We start from the raw sequence: 14,107 nt of genomic DNA, 5'->3' as shown, positions 1-14,107 counted from the left end.
TAACAACAGAATCATTAGTAATTGCTAACATTTTGGGCAGGATCATCATGCACCAGACACTGTTCTAAGCTCATTAACTGTCTTACTTCTCACAGCACTCAATGAGACGAAACCCATTTTACAGGTACAGAAACTGAGGCATGGAAAGTCAGGCATCTGGGCAGACAGAGGCGGTGTTCAGATCCAGCTGGTCGGATGCTATGAGCCCAGCTATAACCAGCAAGCCACGCGGCTGGGCGGTGGAGCTGAGAGCGTTTGAGCTGGGAGGGCCTCGGGGCCTCTGTGCCCCCACTTCTCAGCCTGGCTGGCTGTCGGAGGCACTCAGGGGCCTTGCCAGGGATTCAGGCCCAACAGGTCTGAGGGAGACCCTGGAATCGGTGTTTTGGAAGCAGGGTCAGGTGGTGCTGATGGCCAGCCTAACTGAGAACGCCTCGCCTTCCCTTCCCTTCCAGAGGAGGCAGCTGGCCTCTGGATGATTTGTGAATGCCCTGCAAAGCCAGGTTTGATGTCTTCCACTTGTTACCAGCTCACTCACTTAAGCGTGCACATACAGCTTCCTCCATGTGCTGGAAGTGGACTCAGAGGCCAGCATGTGGGCAGGTGGAGCCTCAGGGGCCCCAAAGACACAGACCCATGAACGCAAGCTCTGTGACGGAGACCACCCCGCAGGAATACAAGAGGCCGACGGAGAGCGTCCGAGAAGGCTTTACAAAAGGGGGCATTCGAGCTGGTCTCGGGGGATGAGCCCGGCTGGAAGAAAAGGATGTGGGGGGGAGGGGGCCATTTCAGGCAAAGCTGCAGAAACAAGACAGAGTGTCAGGGAGCCCGCGGGAAAGGAGCGTGGGTGGCATCAGACGAGCAGAGCCAGACTACTGGTTAAAGGTGATGAAACAAAGTTTATTAAGTCCGTCGCAACAACGAAGAACGGACCTCAATCTCAGTTTGTGGGGCGGTGGCTGGGCATTTTTAAGGGAGGATGGGGGCATGGACTGGGGGGGACATCGGACGTTTGAGCAGGGTCAGGGAGATGGAAATTTATCAACAGCGGGAAAGGGGGTGGTTAAGGTGACTGCCATCTGCGTTTATCGGGAGGAGGAGCTCACTTCTCACATGACAGGCGGCAGTGTTCATGCAAGTTAGAGCAGGCTGTCCTCCCACCCCTGGGCCGGGAGGGTGTTCTTGAGCGTTGGTGCGTCAGAGAGACAGCTCGCTGGTCCTTGAGGAGGCAGTTCTGGGTGGCAGAGGAGTTACACCTCAGAGACGCAGAGACGGGGATTTGTACGTGCAAGCTTTCCAAAGTAACTCATCTAAGAGGGGGTTCACGGCCTCTCTGCCTTTCAGCAGATTTTGGCTGGAACAGAGAGTGAATCTTCCTGGCGGTGTTAGCTTTCTTAGGCAGAAACTGAACTGGGGCCAGTTCATCACCCTAGGGAGGCAGCCTTGAGTTGTTAGGAGCTATGGGAGTGTTTGTTCAAGTCTCTTAATGTGTGTCGGGGGAGGGGTGGTTGACAAAGGCATTTGTACCACATGTCTGCAATTTGTATAGGCCAGGCTTCAGGCCGAGGCAAGAAGAGGGCTTCGAGATGCCGATCTGAGTCAGGTTTGGTCAAGGAGAGAGTCTTTGTTGTTGGTGGTGGTGTGTCAGTCAAGGTTCTCCAGGGAAACAGAACTGATAGGCTGTATAGACATGCATGAGAGGAGATTTATGGGAATTGGCACACACAATTTTGGAGGCTGAGGTAGGCCACGGTATGCCTTCTGCAAGTGGGAGACCCAGGAAAATGTGGTGTAATTCAGTCCGAGTCCAAAAGACTGAGAACTAGGAGCTCGGATGTCCAAGGAAAGGATAAGATGGATGTCTCAGCTCAAGAAAAGACAGAATTGCCCTTTCTCCACTTTTTTGTTTTATTCAGACCCTCCACAGATTGGACGAGGCCTGCCTGCCCTGGTGAGGGGGTAAGGGTCAGGTCCTTTACTCAGTCTACTGATTCAAGTGCTAACCTCTTCTGGAAACCCTCACAGACACACTCCAAAATAACGTTTTACCAGCCCCCGGGCATCCCTTAGCTCAGGCAGGTTGGCCCATCCCGGTAGCCAGCACAGTCCCTGTGGGAGTGCGGGTTGGAAGATGACTCTGCAAAGGAAGACTGGGGATGCATTGTAAACAGGATTGCCCGCATTGTCAAGGAGTGGGGTCTTGATGCCCCTCAGGTGAGATAGGGCTACTTCCAGGTGTGTTAGGGAGGGATGACAAGGTCTGATCTGCAGATGAAACAGATCACCTGGCAGTGGTGTGGAGGAGAGACCGTGAACAGGGAATGAAGACAGGAAACCATAGGACTCAGACAGGAAACAATAGGATCAGAACTGCCGTGAAAACGGCTGTGAGGACAGGAAAAACGCAATGGATTTGAGACAAACTTAAGAATTTGACTCAGCAGGACCAGATAGCTGATGAGATGCAGTTAATTTAAGGAGAGAGAGAAATTCCAAGTTTTGTGGCATTGAGTCCTGAAATAATACCTGCTGGACCTTTCAAACAGTGCCGCCCAGAGCCGGAAGGCCTGGGGAGAGTGGGCGTTCTCAGGATTGTTGAGTAGCTCTTCATAACGCTTTCAATTCCCTCCTTATTTTACTTTTCTGGAGTTAAAATGGTGCCCATGAATGACCACGGCAAAGCTTTCTAAGACTTTTGGCCTATTAGTATTACCTCAGACACAGTATTTAAATATACCATCTTCTAATTATGTCCAATTTGTTTACTTATCCTAAGAAATATATTTTTATATATAAAAACTAGAAACCAGGGGCACCTGGGTGGCTCCACGGGTTAGTGTCGGACTCTTGGGTTTCGGCTTGGGTCATGATCTTGCGGTTGTGGGATCGAGCCCCACATCAGGCTCTGCACTCAGCATGGAGTCTGCTTCAGATTCTCTCTCCCTCTCCCCCCCTGCTCTCTCTCTCTCAAATAAATAAATAAAATCTTAAAAGCAAACAAACAAACTGGAAACCACTGGACTGCCGATGGTCCCCACCAGGGCATCAGAAGTAGAACCCAAGCAAATCTGGACCCAAACTGTCCACTTCTATCTGTAAGGACTCGTGGGCGGGGCCTCCTCCCTGGGGTTCTGGCTGGGGTTAAACATGAGTCTTCCCTGTCCCTCCCCACTCAGCATCCTAGCACGGGGGGAGCAGAGCAAGGACCCCCAGACAAGACACCACGTGCTATTTACCAACAAGAACCCCGGGACGTGGATGCTGAATTACCCCCAATTCAGAGCTGAGGAAGGTGGCACAGAGCAAGTCAGGTAATGTCCCATAAGATCAGACATTCTGTAGGTGGTGGAGCTGGGATTCACACCCCGCTCCAATCTGGCATCTGGGACAGTGCCTGGCAGTTTTAGTTCATTAGCTTGACTTTATGAATGAATGACTCCGAGTGCACCATGCCCACTGTGTTAACTTGGCTTAACAGATGAATGTAAGCTTGAGAGGGCGTTCCTCCCTACGCTTGGGAAATAAAAACAAAAGTGGGAGGGATGGGGGAGGAAAGATGTTTTCATTCTCAGTGACCCAGGGCATGGTGAGCTCCCAGCCTGAGGGGCTCAGACAGACCCAGCTGCTGATCCTTCTCCCCCTCTTTCTGGAGCTGCCCAAACCCCTGATTCCCAAGTGGCCCTGGAGGGAGTCCTCAGCAGGAAGATGGTGGGTGAGCTGTCGGCAAAGGTGTACAAGTTCTGAAGCAGATGGCTCTGGCTGACATCTTGAGCTCCCCTGACCAACATTTATTGAGTACCTACTGCATGCCAGATTGGGTTTGCAACCCAGAACCTTATGAATGATGTGGCCCCATGGAAAGGTCACTCATTAAATGCATGTACTTTGGACTTGCCTGAGGAGGGGGCTAGTTCCCCTTTTTGACCTTGGGTGGCTCATTATCAAAGATGGGTGACATCATTGTGAGAATTCCGAATAATGTGTAGAAGTGGCTTGAGGGGTACCCACCACAGAGCCACCACCCATCCCACAGGAATGCTGTCTCCACTCCCCTGCTGGAGGCCCACTGTGACCCCCCATGCCTCATCCCCCGAAAGTAGTCGGAGAGGATCCAAGGGGTCATTTGTCGGCTCCCCCAGCTCCCCCACACCGCAGTCTGCCAGCCCCTCGGGCGCTTCCCCCCCGCTTCTACTCCAGGTTTCTTGCTGTTTATAATGAGCGCCTTGAAACCAGGCACTTGATCTAGTGCAACAGGAAACTGGAAATAACGTGGGAGGTTACTGGAATGCTCTGTTAAAGAAATTATTGCCGTAGTCAACACTTCTGATCAAAATAAATTAAACTGACAACAACGTGATTAAGATGTTTATGCTCAAAGGAAGTGTTGTTGCTTCGCATGGAAATTCCTTGAGATGGGGTTTTTGATGGATATGTTTAACCTTTACTTGGGTCTTGTGTTTGAGGTTATTCCTTGCCTCCCCCTCCCCTAGTTTTGGAGTCCATCCTCTGGTGTGTGGATGGTTGCATTCTGAGCATTTGATCCAGTTATTTGAAAGTAAAATGAGCCTTTCTACTGGACATCACACACACACACACACACACAAACACATGCACACACACACCTAGAGTGCTCAGTTAGAGCTGCCCTAGAGAAAAAAGTCATAGTATCGATAGGATTAAACTTTGTTATTACGTTTTTCCGTTTAGAAACATTTGCAGCTTGTGGAAGCTGAAGCCTCCTTAACTTCCCCCAGAATATCCAGCTCTGATACTCCAACAGTCCTGTTTGGGATCCCAATTATATTCCCCTGCTCGGAATTCCAGAGTCTGGAGTTCTCAGACCACGGGGAAGATGCGGGACTTTAAGGAACATAACCTTGTGCTCTTCTTTCTCTGCCTCTTTCTCAGGCAGTGTCTCGCTAACTCATCACAGACCACTACACCCTGGACCCACAGGCATCTGGCAGGGCTGTGTCCGTGCAGGAGTCGTGTGGCATCCAGGGGCTGATAAAGCAGAGACAGAAACTTCTCCCGGGCCCCGGCTCCAGCTGGGGAGAGGCCAGGGAGCCCGGGCACACGCCAGGAGAAAAGTCACGAGTTCGCCGGTCTGGGGAAGGCCCCCGGCCCACCTTGGGGACCCCCAGAGGCTGGGCTGGAAAGCCAGACTGCTCTGGAGGATTGTTTCCTCAGTCATCATCACTGGCTGTTGCTGAAACTTGCCCTAGAAACAGGAAATGGGTCTAAGATCAGTGCAGCCTTTGGAGAAGACAGTCCTGGCTGCTTTCGTCCCCCTTCGTGGGGGCTGAACCAGCACTACACCCAGCAGAGGACACCCCTGTTTCCCCAGCAAGAGCTCCCACTGTCACCTCAGGACCCCCTGTCCTCAGAGAAAGGCTCTGAGTTTCAAGGTGTCCTGAACTCAGAAGCGGACCCGTTGGAAACCCCCAGTGTGGTCCCTTTTGCCAGTGACAGCCATGACCCAGCTCCTGCCCAGAAGCAGTCAGCCTCATGGAGGGAGCACAGCCCGAAGGAAGGAGCAGAGGTGCGGGTGGGCGGAGAGGAGGGGAAGGGCAGGAGAGCTCCATGCTGTACTTCGGTGCCACGGCCGAGGGGACCCCAGCCTCACCTCAGGAAGGCAGCAGGCGACTCCGCAGACATCCCACTCTGGGAGGAGGGCAGAGTCCTCCCCTCAGCCGGCCACGCGGCCCCTCCCTGCCACCATAGCCAACATCAGCCCGATCCTAGGCCTTAGTATTTTGCTAAATACACAGCCCTCCTTCCTGCAGGTCAGCCGGCCAGCGACTTGGAGTCAGGTGGCTCCTCTCCACCGCTGACCTCACACTTCATTACTGTTCTCCCTCCTCCGTTCCATGTGAGACGCTACTTGTGATCTCAGCTTTCCCCTAAAGCGGGTTCTTGGGGACAAGCGTTTCCAACGTCTCTGGAAGCCTTCCTTCAGAGCTGGTTAGAGAAGTGCGGTCAGAAACCACAGGAGCAGAAGGCAGAGCCCACGTGGAGGGCTGGGCGCTGTCTGCGGGCGGTCCGCTCTAGCTTTCCCAAACACCTCTGGGTTCAGGGACAAGAGTCAGGCGTCAGAGAGGAAGTGTAGTGTGACTTCGCAGTGAGCTGTCAGATTGTCATTGTCCCTGTTGCTGGCCACAGACGCCAAGGGCAGATAGCAGACAGCGGCTCTGAATGTCAGTACGACAGGTTCCTGTAAGAGCCCCCAGCCGCTGCCTGGCGGAAGGAGCGTCAGAGACAAACCAGAGCCGGGCAGAGGCGAAAGCAGTAAAAGCAGATGATATCGAGGACCATTGCAATAGGGGTTAAGAGAAAAGTCTACACCTGGACTCCATTCCGGATACAGCATGGACAAGTGGGAACTGAGGGTCAAGGAGCAGAGTGGGGTCAGTGGACGGACGTGTACCGAGAGGAAGCCTGAGGGGTAAGGGAAAGACTGGCTAAACCAACCTAACAGGGTTCGCGCTGAAGGCAGGCCAGGTGGTCCGACCTCACCTGGGGCCGGTGGGGCCTGGGGAATTTGACCAGATACAGAAGGGGATGAGACCTTGAGCGTGGAGGATTTTGCTAATAGCGATGCAGCAGGATTCTTGCTAAAACTGGACAAAGCAGAGAGAAGTGTGGAAGTAGGCCTCGTTGGAAAGTTCAGGGGAGCCTGAGCAGGGTTTGGCCAAGGGGATACTCTGTCAGGAAGGTGTGGGCTATGGCACTGGGGACTCTGCCCAGGACAGTAGAAGGCGCTACTCTGGGCCAGGACCCTCCCGAAGGCTCCCCAGGGACCGGATGCCCTCGCACCCCTGAAGAAACAGTTACTGGACAGAGGGTTTCACTTCTCTACACTACGTGTCTTCGTCTCTGTGCTCGGGATGTGTGGGGCACAGGTATGATACTATTAGAGGGAAAGGCCAACACCCTTCAGGTCAAGAGCACCAGGGGCCACCTGGACCTGAAGCAGCTGGGTTCGTGACCCTTTGCAGCCAGGGGGAGTGTACCCCGTGGGGGCGGCTCAGTGAGAGGTGGGACAAAGGGCTCGGAGGAATGTGGGCACCAGACCAGCTCCCACACGTCAGAGGCTACTCCTTTCCTCCCTAGAATATTAGGAGTAGCTTAACCTCTGCTTGCTGAGCTCAGCATTCTATACTGGATCTACTGGATTGTCATCACCACCTCCGTAAGTGCCCATCAGCCAGAGCTTCAAAACACGTGTGTCGCTCCCGTGGCCTTGGCTTCGAGGGTATTTATCTTACGTCTGCTGTTGCACCTGCCCATGTGGCTTTCTTGATTTCTCTAAGGCTAGTTCACTTCCTTCTTATCCCATGAAGCCACAGAGGATGCAAGAAAGGGACTGACTACCAGTATCCTTAAACACTACAGACCAGACAAATGCTACCTTCACTGCTGTTTCTAAAAAGCAGGGAGCCCTGGGCTCTCCAGAACCTGTGGGAAATAAGGGTCGATGCCCATGTTTCTACAGTGAATGTATGCTGCTTGCAGCCGGCTCTCTGCTTCAGCTGTTTGCCCTGGGCAGTAAGTAAGCCCATGGGCGGCTCATGGCAAGCGCTCAGTCAATACCCAGTAAGTGGAATTGAATTTCTAGGTTTTTCCTGGATGACCGAGGATTGTACTTCCATAAGCAATGCTTCTGAATGGCCATTTTGTTTTTGTTTTTTATTATTTTACTTTTTGAAGTCATCGCACACCCAACGTGGGGCTCAAACTCAAGACCCCAAGATCAAGAGTGGCACGCTCCACCATCTGAGCCAGCCAGGAGCTCCCTGAACAAGCTGTTTTGGAAGCGGGTGTTTGTAAAACTGTTACAGACCCCCTGCCTTTTTGGAGAAGACTCTGATCTTTTAAGAACAAGACAGCCGCTCTTCCGCTCCCATGGGGTAATCGGAACTCTGATAAAGGGGCAGGTACTTCTATTAAGAAGCACAAAAACAATCGTAACTATGTGGTGACAGATGTGATCATTTTTCAATATATACAAACATCAAATCGTTAGGATGTACACCTGAAACGAACATAATGTGTATCAGTTATACCTTGATTTTAAAAAAGCAGAAAAATGAGAATGCAAGTTCTCTGTCTTCTGCACTCCCATGACATCAGCAGGGAGCCTAGAACAAAGAGCCCTTGTGCCCACCTTGTCACAGCTGCTTTATGACAGGTGTGGGGCCATATGACTGAAACAGAATCAGATCGGTGCGATGAGGTGAAGTTCCCTCGTTCAAAGCAGGGGCCTGTGTGAGCTTTGGATGCGAAGTAAACACAACAGTGGCATCTAGCAAGGAGCACTTACATTCCCCTCCGGGGTCTACGGGTCCTCCTCGGGGCTCGGCGTCGGGCTGCCAGTCAGAGCGCTATGCACTCTCCATCCCGGGGAGAGGAGCTGTGGATGCGCTGGCCGGAAATTCAGGCCACACTGCCCGTCCTGCCACGCTCTGTGGCCTCAATGAGTCATGTGGCCAAGCCCACCTTCCGTGGAGTGAGGGAAGAGTCCAGCCCCGCGGGCTGCTTCCCTTGCGCCCCGTTTCTCCAGCCCCAGGTCCTGGACTTCGTGGCCAAGTTAACGCACATCTAACAAGGCTCTGAATTTACAAATCCAGAAAGAGATATTAGACATACTCCAAAGCCTCGGCGTTTGTGACTCCAGAGATAGGTTCGATATTCATGTCCTGACATATCTTTTTAGACGTCAAAAAGGAGGGCTGATATCCATTTCCTCTCAACACTCTACAGGCTTGTCCGGGGCTCCCTGGACCAATGTTTTTGGCTCTGGTGTTGGCCATGTCTGCCTTAGTTTGGATTCTGTATTCCTTCCTTCTTGGGAGCCTGCTTCTCCCTCTGCTTCTCTCTCTCTCTGTCTCTCTGTCTCTCATGAATAAATAAATAAAATCTGTATTCCTTCCTTTCTCTTCACCTCAGGCAGTGTACCAGTCCTAAAGGTGGCTTTTGCAGCCCTCGGAAAGGCAAACAGAACAACCTGAGACCAGAAAGGGAGACCCTTGGGTGGGGCATTATGTGGGGGCTCAGGTAGGGGACCCCAGCTCCCCTGATGGGCCTCTGACTTCCTTCTCTCCTGCATCCTTTTCTTGTTCTAGCAGAGAGAAGAAGTGTTTAGAGCGCAGCCAAGATACCGTGGAAACACTCTAGGTGGTGGGACCCTTGGCCGCAGCCTCCTAGGGGGGACCCAAACCCCCACACGATGCCTTGTTCTGCTTATGCCTCCAAAAGAGCAGAAGAGAGGTTAACCTCTGAAATTGTTAGCTAGAATAGTGGTTTGTTTGGTTTTTCACATTATATTCTGCCGCACCAACCATAAGATTTGTACATTCTTTTTGAGCTGTTTCCTGAATACATTCTCAAGCTAAATGCTGATTATACTTAAGTATTTTAAGCATCAAGGAAGGATTTTACTTTAAACCTCAGTCTGGTTATTCTTTGAAATAAGGCTATTACTTTCCTGCTCTCCTGAATTTAATTCAATTTTCCATACTATTTAGGGTGACCGACTATCCTGGTTTGCCTGAGGCTGGAGGGTTTTCTGGGATGCAAGATTTTAGGGCTAACACCAAATAGTCCCAGGCCAATTGGGGTGGCTGGTCACCCTAATATCTGTCAGCCCCTATTCACTTTTTGTCCTTTTATGTAGCCACCAGCTCAGAGAGGAGAGAACATACTCCCTGATTAAAAATCTGGGAAAGTGTACAAGTTTCCTGACATAAATTTCTATACCACCAGATCCCTATCCCCTACCCTCATCAATCTTGCAAAAAATCAATTTGACTAATATCCCCCTTGCCAATCAGGCCTACCAAAGTCAATATAATCACTAACTTCAAGCTATATCGATGCCAGGAGAGATCCTGCTCTAAAGTCAAAGCTATAATCCAGATTTTAAGTTAACAGCTCTCAGGGAGGAAATCTCCCATGGAAAAAATACCATGGAAAAATCCGTGACTTTGACCACACAGATACATTCATTATGGCAAGACTATAATCACAACATTGCCCGTCAGGGTTTCCATTATAAACGGGGTCTGAATCTTGGTGGAGCACAATTCTTTCCAGCTGGAGTAAACTATGGACAGGTTTTCAGCCCATTGGGGATTTTCTGATTTGTTTACAAATTGGCAAGGCTGGGGGTGGGGGAGGAAGAAAAGAGGAGAAGCTGAGGCTGGGAACAGAATAAACAATATGGACTTTTGCTCTTAGTTCTTTAAACTGAAACTAAGAAAACACAAACAGCAACCAACCAAGGTCAATTAAGGATGTCATTTGGACCTGATAATTCTGCATTTAAAGGCAACACTTTGTCTTTAACTTACTTTAAAAGATGGAATGTTTGATAAGAGAACAGAGATTTTCTATTTCTTCTTCTCCTCCTCCCTCCTCCTCCTCCTCCTCCTCCTCCTCGTCCTCCTCCTCCTCCTCCTTCTTCTTCTTCCTTTTTTCTTATACCTGAAGTTTAGTCAACCACAGATGTGAGCTTTGGGCTTTCTGTGCCTTGAGGGAAGCAGCATGAGGGGGAGACCATGTGGGAGAGTCAACCTGGGCTCTCTCTGGACTCTTTCTCTAGCTGATTCCCTGACTGTCCATAAACCAGTCCACCTTCCTGAGCCTCAGTTTCCCCTCCTGTAAGGAAGGAGTACTATACATTGGTGTGGCTAGGTTATAGGATTTTTACTCATGCCCACCAAGGCACTTGGTGAACTGCCTTGCCCAAGTGACAGGAGCCTTCTCTTCCTTTCCATCCCTCATGCTGATGACCTCTAGAGAGTCGCCATCTCACAGACATCCTGTGCGTCTAGGGGTCCACTGTTTCCTGAGGCCATGGAACCTGGGAGGCCTCCACCCTCTGTCCTGGAGATCGACTTGTCCCAAAGCAAATGCATACTGGATCCTGATGAAGAGTTAAGCTTGTTTGCACTAAAAAGTTTCACAGTAATTGCTCCAAAGCCATAGAAATGTTTGGGGGCATCTTGCTTTGGCCTTGTGACCTTGTTTGGCATAAGAGCCAAAAACTCATCCATGGTTAAAGGGTGGGTCAGAGACTCTTCTCAGGCCTTGTGGGCTCACAGGATGATAAAGTAGCCCTGATGAAAGGACCAGCACACACAATGGGAATCCCCAAAGTGTCAGATCCCTGTGTTCCCTCTTATCTCCAGAAGATCTGGGAATCGGGAAGGGAATCGAGTCTAGCTGTTTGCTTTAAATGGCAACCACTATAAAGTGAACGATAAAGCTTTACGTACATACTCGGACCCCACTTCCCATGCTCAAATGTCTCAAGAATTTGGAGGTCAATACATAGTTCTCCCCAGAGGTCAGGAAGTAACGTGATTAATCTGAGTAAAGGAGTCAGGTGGACAAGGGTCCAAGTTGAATTTTGTAAAGTTATAAAAACTTGTAGGACTTTGAGTCCTTTGTTTTAAATACTTGTCAGCTAAAAGCTCAGTCTGGCTTAGTTTCGACTTGGGTTTGAAATAAACGGCCAAATGCCTTCTTCTCTCACTTAATTCATGATCATATTTCGCCGTAACGACAAGTTCTGTGCAGGAACCACGAGCGCGCGGAGCGGTTAATGGACTGTGTGGTTACGGGCCTGGCTGACGTTGCTGATGGAGACATTCCACGGGGGCTATTTGAGCGGGCGGATATTATGAGTGAAGCACACTTCACATTCACGTTTTACTCTAAGGCCTAATGCCGTTGTAATCTGGCCTAACTCCCAGCCCTGGGCAGAGCGGAGCATCCCTCCCTGTGCCTGAAGTCGGCCTCTGGGCCCCCTGCGCAGGCGCGCTCGCCCTCCCGCGCTCGCCCAGCAGGTGGCGCTGTTGCCTCTCAGCGGCGCCCGGAGCCCCCGGTCTCCTACCTAGTTCTCCCTCCAGAATCCTCCTAAGGGTAAGCTCGTGTGACCCTCAGTCGCACACCCAAACACCCCGCGGGGCCTGCACCACGGGCATGTGAGGGCTCGGCACACACAGCGCCTTCTGTCTTTTCGCAGCAAGCTGATGCCCTATCCTGCTTGAAATCGTGTGCTTAAGGTTTATTGAGATCATGAGGTGTTCAAATGCGGTTATCCATTTCCCATTAAAGGAATATGACGAATTTCCAATTTCAGTAGCCAGTGCCCTTAAATCTGAAGTCAGCATTTGTGAAATATCCAGCGTCTTACCAGTGAAGCTCATTCTTGAGACCCGGCATACATAATACCTAGCCTACATTTCGGATGACAGGGCCCATCGGGCTGATTTTTATTACGGGGATCATTAATGTTGCCATTAAGGAAGAAAAAGTCCTTTTCTGTGTCTCTTCAGGGACATCGAATTCTAGAATGTGCCAGCAATGCTATGGTGTTTGTGGATCCCCCGTTCAGTCCGAATTCCATGGATCTAGAGAGTGCTTTTCATTTCTATAAGATGAGAAGTATGCCCTTCTTAGACGATGGAATATTAGTTAGTATTAAAGAGAAATGACCTAGGAAGCCATGAGAAGTCATGGAGGAACCTTAAGAGCATATCACTAAGTGAAAGAAGACAATCTTAAAAGCCTACACACTGTATGATTCCAAGTACATGACATTCTAGAAAAGGCAAAAGTATGGAGACAGATCAGTGCTTGCCAGGGGTTGGGTGGGGAGGGAGTAATGGGCAGAGCAGAGAGGAATTTTTAGGGCGGTGAAACTATTCTGTGTGACACTGTAGGGTGGATACATGTCATTATACATTTGTCTAAGCCCATAGAATGCACACCACCCAGAGTGACCCTAATGTCGACTATGGGCTCTGGCTGATAATGATGGGTGGGTGTAGGTTCATCATTTGTAACGCTGCACCATCTGGGGGGATGTGGGTAGTGAGAGAGGCAGTGCATGTGTCAGGGTGGGGGGACGTGGGAAATCTCTGTACTGTCCCCTCAATTTTGCTGTGAATCTAAAAGTGCTCTGAAAAATAGTCTATTTAAAACAAAACAAAACAAAACTTCTTAATTATGCTCTCTTCTCAACGATGGACCAAAACTAAATTCTTACCAAAACATTTACTCAGGCACCTACCTGTAAGTGCCTGGTGCTGGAAACAGCGGTCCAGCTCTTGGGTACTGGAGCCCAGCAGAACACAAGCACAGAGGAGCCAGAGGGTCCGTGTCCCGTGTAGGCTTGCTCAGATCAGATGCTGCACATCACGAATAGGTTCCGTTCACTCATTACAGGTGCTTTGCCAGTGTGAGGTTGGAACCTGTGGATGGTTTGAAGACAATCCCAGGTGAGTAGAATACAATCTTGAAAGGCCCTCAGGATTCACACCACCCTCCTTGGGGGCCAGGGGACCTCTCCATGGAAGGCTAGTCTGGTGGTTGGTGCATCCACATTCAGTCAGCCTCCCTGGGTTTGAATCCCTGCTCCCTTCCTTGTGAGGTCAGTGAATCCCTGCTCCCCACCTTGTGAGGTCAGAGGGACTCTGCCTAAAGTGTCCCTCTCTCTAAGGCAAGGGTGAGAGTAACAGCCTGCATATTAGGATTGTGTGTCGAACCAAGTAGGGTAAGACCCAAAATGCTTTTAGTCAAGTGTTTGGCACAGATTAAAAACATAACGTTTAGTGAAGATTATTTTCCCAGGTGACAGGCCTGTGAAGAGAGGTAAGTAAGCCACGAACTCACTATCTTTGTGACTACATGTAATTATACAACTTTCCTCTGAGATGTTTGAAGTCCCTCAAAACTTGCAATACCCACGTGGCAGCTTTTGTCTGCCCTGTCCTCCCTGGGAGGTCATGTCCCACGCTAGGGACAGAGATGACACCAAGCCTTCACTCTGTCTTGCGGGACTCAGTGTCAACCATCTGGCAGCCATGTTCAGACTTTCCTAAGACCAATGTGAAAATCCTATGGGGTCTTTTTGGTCCCAAGGTAAAGGCAAGGATCAGCTCTCATAGCACTTTCTCCTGGAAAGAAAAAAAGGTTACGGGTTTGTTTGTTTGTTTGTTTTTTCTGGTTTAGAGAGTTCCTGACGTACTTCTTCTTTTCTTCATACTTAGGGACAGCAGGAATGATACACAGCCTCCCCATAATCGTGGGGTGCTATGCG

At 50.3% G+C, this 14,107-nt stretch overlaps 2 long non-coding RNA genes and 1 pseudogene across 2 annotated transcripts; 1 reads left to right on the top strand and 2 right to left on the bottom strand.

Annotated features, from left to right (window-relative positions):
• The first annotated feature begins 3,702 nt into the window (after window positions 1-3,702).
• Window positions 3,703-5,831, top strand: LOC145720384 (XK-related protein 5-like; annotated as a pseudogene).
• Window positions 5,832-7,866: 2,035 nt separating this feature from the next.
• Window positions 7,867-10,317, bottom strand: LOC145717614 (uncharacterized). Its single transcript, XR_014140954.1, has 2 exons — window positions 8,956-10,317; window positions 7,867-8,859 (listed from the first exon to the last, which is right to left on the bottom strand). It is a non-coding gene; the product is annotated as an uncharacterized LOC145717614 (long non-coding RNA).
• Window positions 10,318-10,419: 102 nt separating this feature from the next.
• Window positions 10,420-13,449, bottom strand: LOC145717613 (uncharacterized). Its single transcript, XR_014140953.1, has 2 exons — window positions 13,079-13,449; window positions 10,420-12,436 (listed from the first exon to the last, which is right to left on the bottom strand). It is a non-coding gene; the product is annotated as an uncharacterized LOC145717613 (long non-coding RNA).
• Window positions 13,450-14,107: the final 658 nt, after the last annotated feature.

The sequence above is a fragment of the Leptonychotes weddellii genome, chromosome 2, assembly GCF_054177405.1.
Source record: "Leptonychotes weddellii isolate Sample4059 chromosome 2, ASM5417740v2, whole genome shotgun sequence".
NCBI lineage: Eukaryota > Metazoa > Chordata > Mammalia > Carnivora > Phocidae > Leptonychotes > Leptonychotes weddellii.
Note: the sequence above shows the minus strand (reverse complement) of the source record. Positions and strands in the feature narration are given on the sequence as shown.